Here is a 9,005-nt window from a genome sequence, read left to right as displayed (position 1 = left end):
GTTAGTAAACCATTGCCCTATGGCCGCTAAAGTAAATAAGTGGAATGCGCCAGAAATTGTCAAAATCGCGCCAAAATAGCAAACTAAGATGAGAAAAAATAACCGCACCCGTTTGTTTGGGCTCAGTTGCAATCAAGTTGCAATGACGAATGCAAGAAATAAATTGAATCTGCAGCTTCCTAATATTTCAATGGGTATTGTGTCATTTTTATGCTTAAACCCTTGATAGGCATCTTCACCAGTTACAACGTCACGTGGTGGGCGTTGCTCAAGCCGTAAGTGAAACTGAAAGTGGACGGGAAATAGGTAATTATAGTAGATGAATTAAGTCCCTTGCATTATAATTGCCTGTGGGTTCGGTATATCAATAGGTCAAGTTTAGGTCCTAACTACAATTGTGACGCTGTTGATACGAATATGTAACAGCAACAATTTTAGGTTTTAGGTTAGGTTGTAGGTTTGTAGGTTTTAGGTTGTAGGTAAGGTAGGTAGGTTTGTAGGTTTTAGGTTGTTAGGTTGTAGTTTTGTAGGTTGTAGGTTGGTAGGTTATAGGTAAGTAGGTAAGGCTAGGTCAGGTTTGATTATGTTTTTTCTTCTATTTGCGAGACATATCACATATGAGTATTATTTTTGGATTCAGGATGTCAAATAATGTAAAAATATGAAAAATTTAACAATGAAATCTGCTTAGGACTTAATCTTGACATTTACCGTGGGTTCCCGGTTCGGTGTGGATTTTTTGGGCTCTCGGCCCGCTTTGGTGCGGATTTTCCAGCTCAGTTTGAAGGGTTGGTGCGGATTTTGAACTTGGACCGGTGTGCCTCGTCAACCTGCGTGCCATACTTTGCAGTCTGGCATGGCTCCATTCCAATCAGCCAGTCTGCCATAGCGCTCACGCTCAGCAGTTGGTATGGTTATGGACTGCCAAGTTCAGCTCCCTGCCACAGCATGCTAAAGCCAGGTCCGGTTGCCTCGTAGCTGCTCTGACTTACTGTGGCTGCAGTAGGGTTGAGGTACAGCACTGAGCACGGCTGATGTGGCATAAGTTGAAGTCCGGCTGTGGTATGGTCGAGCCTTAGGATCGTGTGTCAACTCCAGTAGTGAGTAGAGCTCCAGACCTTGCCTGTACTTCGGCCAGAGTAAAGTGCCAGAGCTTGCCAGAGTAAAACCAGATAGGGCCAGGACCAATTTTGCAGGGTGGTTGATAGCTAATATAAGGATTTAATTCCATACTATTAGGTATCAACTATCAATACAACCTGCACCAGCTTAGGACTTAGGTATTACCTCGCATCCGATCGAAGGCAGGTATTTAGACGCCAGTTTGCGTACCGGGCACCGCAGCTTTACAACGGTGTGCCGGTGGAGCTGACTGCCCTCAAGCATGATGCCTTCAAAAAGAACTTGCGTCTTTACCTCAAGAGAGAGTACGAGTAGGTGCTGTTCCGGTATAGTTACCTATCGTCTGTGAGGCTTATTTACCGCTTGTGAAACTTGTAACTTGCGCTGTGATGTTTCTCTTTTTCTTTTATTATGCGTTTTATGTGTGTATGTGAATGCATGTACCTTTTTACCCACTTTTACTACTGTTCAGCGATTGTGACACTGGACTGAGAATAGCCACGGCTCCTGTGGATGGTCCAAAGACGTTCAATAAATAAATAAATGATAAATACCTCAGTCCTCAACATATTACTACCGAGGCAATAAAATACCAGCTGGTGGCATCATCAGGACTTCTGTCCAAGTTGAGTGTGACATCAGTGCCAACAATAGTGCAGCTGGATGATTAATGCAATAGTAAGTCTTGTCTGCAGGCGCTTCACCAGTGGAACAAGTTCCAGGCTGAAAGCTACCGACTAAGAGAAACTAAAAGTGGATGGCCAGCCTCAAACATTGATGCAGATGGTATGTGCAATGCAATGTGCTCACATATTTCCATATAGGCTAAAGTAAATACTCTGGAGTAAAAGCAAGGCCTTAAAGAGCATAACACAACCACAACCTATGCTTCCATTCCATCCCTGAGACTAGTGACTACAGTTTAGAGCCCACAGTAGCAGGGGCGTCGCCACGGCTCCCCAACTTGTACGGACACATTCTGTCAGCCGTAACACTCGTCAGAGGCGTTAACCCACGCGGGCCCGTGGAGGGTGTTTTTCGTCCTCCTCCCCCTTTCCCACCCCACCCCGGACGAATAGTTGCGATAGCCCCCGAATGCCTAAGGGTTTCTGAAAAAAATACAAACACATTTTTTTATACCTACATTAGGTTAGATGGCAGGTCAGCGACCCCGAGCTGCGGCTTATTTGCAGATTTCTTCAACAAAAAAGGTCCTAGACAGTGGTACCAACGCATTAGTCATATCAAGACGTGTCGAATGACATATAGGTTGTTTGAAAAGGTCCAGTTTTATGTTGACCTCATGTGACCTCGAATGGCCTTTGGTTGACTTTTACACATGATCAGTCTCATTTGCTGTATTTGAAGTCGCTGGTCACGACTTTGTCATGTTCTTTTGGTTTAAGCATTCATTTAGAGCCTCAGGATGACAAAAGTGACATAATTATTATGGCTGACGTATCAGTGAAATAGCCTATAGAAGGATACAGGGTGTAACGAAATTATCCGGACAACTTTCTTTCCGCTGTAATTAAGAAACATGACAACCTGAGGTTTTTTCCTTTTGATGATAATATAGCGATTTTTCATAAGATTATATTTAGAAATGCCTGGAGCATGACAGCTACTGGGTTTTCAAGCACAGTGGGTTTGATGTGGACCGACGCCGTATTAGCATGTGCCTACATACAGTTGGGTGGTCCTGGTGCCGGGTGTCCCTTCATTCACCTCCTGCTGGACAAAAGTCCATAAGATCTCAATGGAATTAGGATGACAACTATTTCCAAGCCGTAGCCCGTTAGTCCAGAAGGATAAGAGCTTCTCCCGCCGTCACTTCTCATTCTCCTACGGACTTTAATGTAGCGCTCCAGCCTGCACGAAGGCAGCGTGGTTTGAATCAAACATCAGTGCGCTTTTAGAAACCGAGCCCTCCCGTGCCGTCCGGTTGAGCGGCTTCAACTATTTGTCTGACAGGATGTTGCTCCGGTAATACTCGTCACTGATGGTGGTCCTCTGTGACACAATGCACAGCTGGAACATCGCACAGCAGCTGAATATGCTCCAGATCTGGATCTTGGCCCGATGTTTGACGCCGGTGACGACCGGGACGTTTGAGTTACTGGCAGCCAACACAAGGCCGCTTTGACGGTTCAAAGGACAATACTGCGCGAATAGCTACCCATTCCACCAGACCACCTTGCTCATGTCTTCCTTCGACCAGTGGATGCGTCTTGGCGTGAGGCCAAAGGTGGTGCACTGGATATTTTCCCGTCAATTTCGTTGTCTTTTTCAGTTTGATGAGCAGAAGAACCAAGGTAAGGGGCGGATAGCGGTGGGTCATGACTCACGATGTGGGCCCTCTTATTATCTGTCTTGAATTCAGGTCAATCTGCGTTGGCAAAGGGTGGCTTTTGCGGTCGCAGCCGGGCTGTGTTCACCAATCAAGTCCCAGCTTATTACGCCTCAAGCAGATGTGCAGCTGGCTGCTGCTGATGTCCATAGAGCTGCTGGCAGACCAGCTTCAGGCTCATTGCCGCCATGCCAAAAGCATGATTCTTTAATACAAAAAGAGAGAGAGTGTGTTCCTTTCTCTCCCCTGCCTTCAGGCATGTACCCAGGATTTCGCCCAGGAGGGGGCCACCTGCTTTCGAAGGGGCCCCCCACAGTGTATAGGGCCCCCCCAGGTTCCCCGGGGGCCCCCGGGAGTCATGAAGAACCTTTCGATGGTGGGGTGGGGTGGGGGGGGGGGGGCATAGTGGGTCCGGTCTCTCCTGCAGACGTAGGTGAGAAAACGCCACGTGTGTGGGAAAACGCAATTCAGTTCTTTACAACCTAATGTAGCATTTGGTTGTGATTTCTCGCGTTCAACTTCATCAAAGTCAATTAAAACGGTCTCTGTAACGGTCTAAGCCTTGAGAAAATGTGGAAAATTGGAAAGTAAAAATATTTTTGCTTGAGGAGTGTGCATGAAACGCACGGCATTTTATGAGCGAGCGCCTCAATTACTGAACATCCTCCAATTCCGGATATGTAGGTATATAATATAATAGTGGGGAATAAATGTCTCGTTATCGGAATTCCACTATCTGGCAACTAGCCCTATGTAAACGCGGTTATTATATGTTTCACTAGGAAACGAGCGCAATTGTACTTTTAGCCAGAAAATAAAGGCTTGGGTAATTCTAGGACACTGTATTAATTGGAGGAATAGGACTTAGGAGGAAATGCGATTGCAAATCGACCCACATCCCTGTGTTAGCCAATGACGCCTTTGGGGCCAAGGTTGGGGGCATTCAGTTTAGCCTTTTTGTTTTTCTGTGATATCTCCGGCACTGTGAAAGATATTGGCTCCTTCAGATGAGTGCCTACTCCAGTCACTACTTATATCCAGTAGCCAGTAGCCACTCAGATGATTTGGGATCAATCAGGTGATAAGCGTACTTTCAGACGACCAGGGGCCCCCAGTCGACCAGGGGTTCCCAGGCGACCAGGTCCTCCAGATGACTAGGGGCCCCACTGCCCCAGGCGACCAGGGCCCTCCAGGCGACCAAGGGCCAATGCGATCAGGTCCCCAAAGCGATCAGGGGCCCCCAGACGATCAGGGGGCCCCCATGCGACCAGGGGGCCCCATGCGACCAGGCCCCCGGCTACCAGGGGCCCCCAGGCGACCAGGGGCCCTCTAGGCGACCAGCGGCCCTCAGGCGATCAGGGGCCCCCAGGCGACCAGGGGATCCCAGGCTACCAGGGGCCCAAGGCGACCAGGGTCCCCCAGGCGACTAGGGGCGACCGGGGGCCCCAGGCAACCAGGGGCCCCATGCGAACAGGCCCCCGGCTACCAGGGGCCCCCTGGGCGACTAGGTACCCCCAGGCGATCAGGGGCCTCAATATCATGCAACCAGAGGCCCCCATGCGACTAGGGCCCCCTAGGCGACTAGGGGCCAATGTGAAAAATGAGAAAAACGTGAAAAATGAGGATGATTCATAACTAGGTTCATTCGCGATGGCATTGTTGGTTGACATTTTTTAGGTATTGACATTGCTTTAACGGAGTCTGGTAAGCTTCTCATTAAGCCTTCATAGCAAATAAATGTCATGTTTATATTATATGCTGTTTGTAAGCTGTCTTTCGCGTGCAACTTTCCTGTTTCTTCGTTAAATAGGTCAATGATGAAACGCAACCCTTTTGAATGCCAACTTTTTACGATGGATGATTTAAATTTCGTGTAGTCTGAGAACCACATGCTTTCAGAGAGGATCTGTGTTTCTTCTGGTTGGTATTGCTGACTGAAAGACGTAAATGCGTTTAATACATCTTTCCAAAAACGGTTACTAATTTTAGCCGTTATTTTTCCCAGACGCTTGCTTCCGTAACATAGGATGTCTTGAATATGTGGCAATTCCAATTTGGAAAAAGCTGCCCACGGAGCTTGCGCTTTCATTAGTCTTTTGAGCCACGTCAGCTTAATGCTTTTCATAAATGCTTCGATATCAACCATGGCTAATCCTCCATTGTGATATTTTTGAATCAACTTAGCACGTTTGACTGGGTCGCGTTTGCCTGCCCATACAAATGAGTACAACAATGTGTTAAGGCGTTTCAGTTCATTCTGTGAGGGATTCGGCAGAGCTGTGAACAAATGTACTAGTTGTGAGATGAGTAATGACTTAACCACGGCTATTCGTCCTAGAACCGTCAAATTCCTTCTGCGCCACTGTGCTATTTCTTTTTGAATTTGTAAAAGTTTAGGCTCAAAGTTAATTTTTGTTACATTCTTGTTCATATTGTTAAAGATAATGCCTAGTATTTTCATTTCCTTAACCCACTTAATACCAAAATCATTTTCCTCTTCACTAGACGGGGAAAAACCGACCGGAAGACATGTCGACTTTTCAATGTTTAAATTTAGTCCAGAGGCCTCTGAAAATTTTCCTAATTCTTTAAGAGCTCCTTTCAGGCAATTTTTGTTTTCTAAGAACAGCAGTGTATCATCGGCGTATTGCGATATCCTAACGTCTAAATTGTCAATGGCTTTTATACCTTTAAATTCCTTGGCTTCTTTTATTTTCGTTGCCAATATGTTGACTGCAAGGTTAAATAAATAGCCTGATGCTGGGTCACCCTGTCGTATCCCACAGTTCAACTTAATTTTTTCTCCTAGGTAACCATTTAACAAAATTCGCGAAAAATTTTGGTTGTTTAGATATACCAGCTCGATTGTTTTACGGAAGACCGGACCAAAGTTATACTTTTCCAACGTTCTGGCCAAGAAGCACCAGGATAATGAATCAAAGGCTGCCTCAAAATCGACAGACATAACCAGTATAACGCCTTTTGGGGCGACTAACGGAGCGAGCGAGAGGGTGGGCCTTGCACGTGCGAAATTGCGAGGGGGTACCTCCAACTGACTTGTGCACGGCACCCTACTAACCGGTCTCTAGCGATGTGCCAAATTTGGGCACAATCGGCCCAGCCGTTCTCGAGATCTGGAAGCGGCACCCTGCACGTGCGCACGTGCAAAATGGGTCCCAACTGACTTGTGCACGGCACCCTACTAACCGGTCCCTAACTGTGTACCAAATTTGAGCGCAATCGGTCGAGCCGTTCTCGAGATCTGGAAACGACCCCTGCACGTGCGCACGTGCAGCAGCACCCCAACTCTGGCACATGGATATGCAGTGCCTAGTGGGTGCCTACCTACATGCCAACTTTCAGCGCAATCGGCCAAGTAGTTACCGAGATATTGCAACAATTACCAAACTGACACCTCTTCGTTTTGCACGTGGCACGTGCATAAGGGGTCACCCACATGCATCGGGAATAGTCCAATACTTGGTAGAAGGAATGAAGCTACCCTACAAAATTTACCGCATGTAAATCGGTCAAGTGGTTGCTGAGATATAAGCCTCGCAAAAGCGTGACCACGGCCGGCCGGCCGGCCGGCCGGCCGGCCGGCCGCTCATACTCAGAAATTTCCGTTAATCTAAGGAAAGACTACGCTCGCTTCGCTCGCTCCGTAATCAGTCCTGAACTTTGGTTTTGTATCAAATTACTTATTGTATCGTACACAAGACGCGTGTTCTCACCAATATACCGGCCTTTAATATATGCTGTCTGGCATGGGTCTATTAGTTTATCAATAACATTTTGAAGTCTGGATGATATAGCGGCTGATATTATTTTGAAATCTACATTTAGCAAAGTTATTGGTCGCCAACCTTTTATGCTATCGAGTGATTTTCCTGCTTTTGGGATCATGGTTATTATACCCTCTCGGTGTGTTAGAAGCATCTTTCCATGTTCAAATGATGAGGTAAATGCTCTATGAAGGAAAGGTCCCAATTTCTCCCAAAAACGTCTGAAAAAACATGCGGTATATCCGTTAGATCCTGGAGATTTCCCTTTTTTCATTTTCTGCACCGCAGTCGTTAGTTCTTCGAATGTTATAGGCTCGTCTAGGACAGAACGTTCATGCGTTGTTAAAGAACTTGTGGTGTTAGACTTGATGTAGTCTTCTGTTGAGGATGACATGATATGACCCTTATTATATTTACTAGCTAGGTGTTTTGTAAATTCACCAAGGATTAAGGAACTTTTAGCGACCTTCTGTCCGTTAATATTAAGGGCTGTTGGCGTCTTTTTAATAGCATTCTTTTTTCGAGGCCGAGAAAGTATTTAGAAGATTTTTCTCCCTCCTCGTACCATTTAGCTCTTGACCGAACAATAAGACCGTTGATGATTGGCTTTCTGTGTTCTTCAAGCTGTTCTTTATATAAATTTACTGTAGCAACATTTTCCTCTGATCTTTCTACTACTAACCGATCAGGGGGCCCCATGCGACCAGGGGGCCCCATGCGACCAGGCCCCCGGCTACCAGGGGCCCCCAGGCGACCAGGGGCCCTCTAGGCGACCAGCGGCCCTCAGGCGATCAGGGGCCCCCAGGCGACCAGGGGATCCCAGGCTACCAGGGGCCCAAGGCGACCAGGGTCCCCCAGGCGACTAGGGGCGACCGGGGGCCCCAGGCAACCAGGGGCCCCATGCGAACAGGCCCCCGGCTACCAGGGGCCCCCTGGGCGACTAGGTACCCCCAGGCGATCAGGGGCCTCAATATCATGCAACCAGAGGCCCCCCATGCGACTAGGGCCCCATAGGCGACTAGGGGCCACAGACTATCAGGGGCCCATACGACCAGGCCCCCGGCTATCAGGGCCCCCTAGGCAACTAGGGGCTCCCAGTCGATCAGGGGCCTCATGCGACCAGAGGCCCCCCATGCGACCAGGGCCCCCTAGGCGACTAGGGGCCACAGGCTATCAGGGGCCCCCATGAGACCAGGCCCCCGGCTACCAGAGGCCCCCTAGGCGACCAGGGGTCCAGGAAACTGGGGGCCCTTGGATGACTGCAGGGGCCCCTCGGGTACCCAGGGCACATAAATGAAACTTTAATATCAATTTTTCTTCCGAGTAAAAGACGTTTTATCCAGTGTTTAAAAAATATCCTGGGGCCTGAGGGGCCCCCTGAGCGCCGAAGGCGCTCAGGGGGGGGCCTTGGCCCCCGTGCCCCCCCCCCTTGGGTACGTCACTGCCTGCCTTAGACGAAAGCTATCAAATGAACCCGTCGGTGACTCGACTAATTCCTCAGAGCAAGAGTCATCTGGCAAAGTCAGGTCACCGCTGAGTTGAGAGCCGATACCAGAGGCACTTATACAGCCAGCATTCCCGCTTCCAACATAAGAAAAGAAACTGCAAACAGATATGGCGAAAAATATATGTCCGGATAATGTCGTTACACCCTAAATAGTAAATACTGTTGCGTGACATTGACTTTGGGGCGGCCTTGGACCGTAACTTTGCTCACAAATAGGGGACTGATAAGCTTTAAGCTACTT

General features: G+C 48.1%; 1 protein-coding gene across 5 annotated transcripts in view; it reads left to right on the top strand.

Moving 5' to 3' along the window:
- Window positions 1–76: 76 nt before the first annotated feature.
- Window positions 77–9,005, top strand: part of LOC122365926 (fukutin-like) — a 32,088-nt gene continuing 23,159 nt past the window's right edge. Inside the window, exon 1 of one of the 5 annotated variants that reach the window (XM_043337573.1) lies at window positions 77–151. The gene's annotated coding sequence lies outside the window, so the exon portion shown is untranslated. Of the gene's footprint in view, window positions 307–9,005 lie in introns of all 5 variants that reach the window. The other 4 variants (XM_043337575.1, XM_043337574.1, XM_043337577.1 and 1 more) reach the window with 4 other exon arrangements.

The sequence above is a fragment of the Amphibalanus amphitrite genome, unplaced genomic scaffold (genome assembly GCF_019059575.1).
Source record: "Amphibalanus amphitrite isolate SeventyFive unplaced genomic scaffold, NRLGWU_Aamphi_draft 000773F_arrow, whole genome shotgun sequence".
NCBI classification, from domain to species: domain Eukaryota; kingdom Metazoa; phylum Arthropoda; class Thecostraca; order Balanomorpha; family Balanidae; genus Amphibalanus; species Amphibalanus amphitrite.
Note: the sequence above shows the minus strand (reverse complement) of the source record. Positions and strands in the feature narration are given on the sequence as shown.